The sequence below is a fragment of the Acartia tonsa genome, chromosome 8 (assembly GCF_053477335.1).
Source record: "Acartia tonsa isolate MP-2025a chromosome 8, ASM5347733v1, whole genome shotgun sequence".
In the NCBI taxonomy this organism is placed as follows: Eukaryota; Metazoa; Arthropoda; class Copepoda; order Calanoida; family Acartiidae; genus Acartia; species Acartia tonsa.
This window is the reverse complement of record NC_137267.1, coordinates 20,498,377-20,499,207: the sequence shown is the minus strand read 5'-3', so window position 1 is coordinate 20,499,207 and position 831 is coordinate 20,498,377.

Genomic DNA, 831 nt, shown 5'->3' with positions numbered 1-831 from the left:
GAACAAATTTTTATGTAGGTAAATTAAAAAAAATATATACCTAATTAGAAAATATAAAAGAATATAATGAATAAACAAGAAATAATAGGGTAAGGGGGGGGAAATTTCGGTATTTTTTCTTTTTTTTTTGAAAAAAAATGGGGTAAATATTAATATTTTCAAATGAAACCAAGACCGGTAGAAAGCTTATGGAAAGGACTATCAGGTCCTAAAAGGACGTTATCCTAGGACTTTTAGAAGTTTGCCGAAATTGACCGCAAAAAAGTTACCGAAAATTCCCCACCAGCGGGGGAATTTTCGGTAATTTTTTTCAACCTAAAAAAAATCGATGAAAAACGGCCAAACGGCCAGTCGAACATAAATAATCATAATTAGTATAGGTTATAGGGATTATCCACAAAAAATTTCATAATGATCGGACTATTCCTTCTATGTTAAAAATTAATTTTTTTGAAAGACGCGAATTTTCGATTTTTTTTTTCGAAAATTTTTTTTTTAAAACATAAAATTAATATAAGAAAAAAACGTATTTTATTACTTTTTAGGCCTGATCCTAAAAAAGCTCACATTTAACTATAGATTTAGACCAAAAAACATGAAAATTGATTAAAAATTGACCTCAATAATCGAATTTGAAGCAAAAGTGTCATCTTTGCAAAAAATCTTGACTACATTTTAACCTTAAAAAAATCGATGAAAAAAGGCCAAACGACCAAACAAACGTAAAAAATCATAATTAGTATAGGTTATTGGGATTAACCACAAAAAAATTCATAAAGATCGGACTATTCCTCCTATGACAAAAATATTTTTTTTTCAAAGGACCAGAAA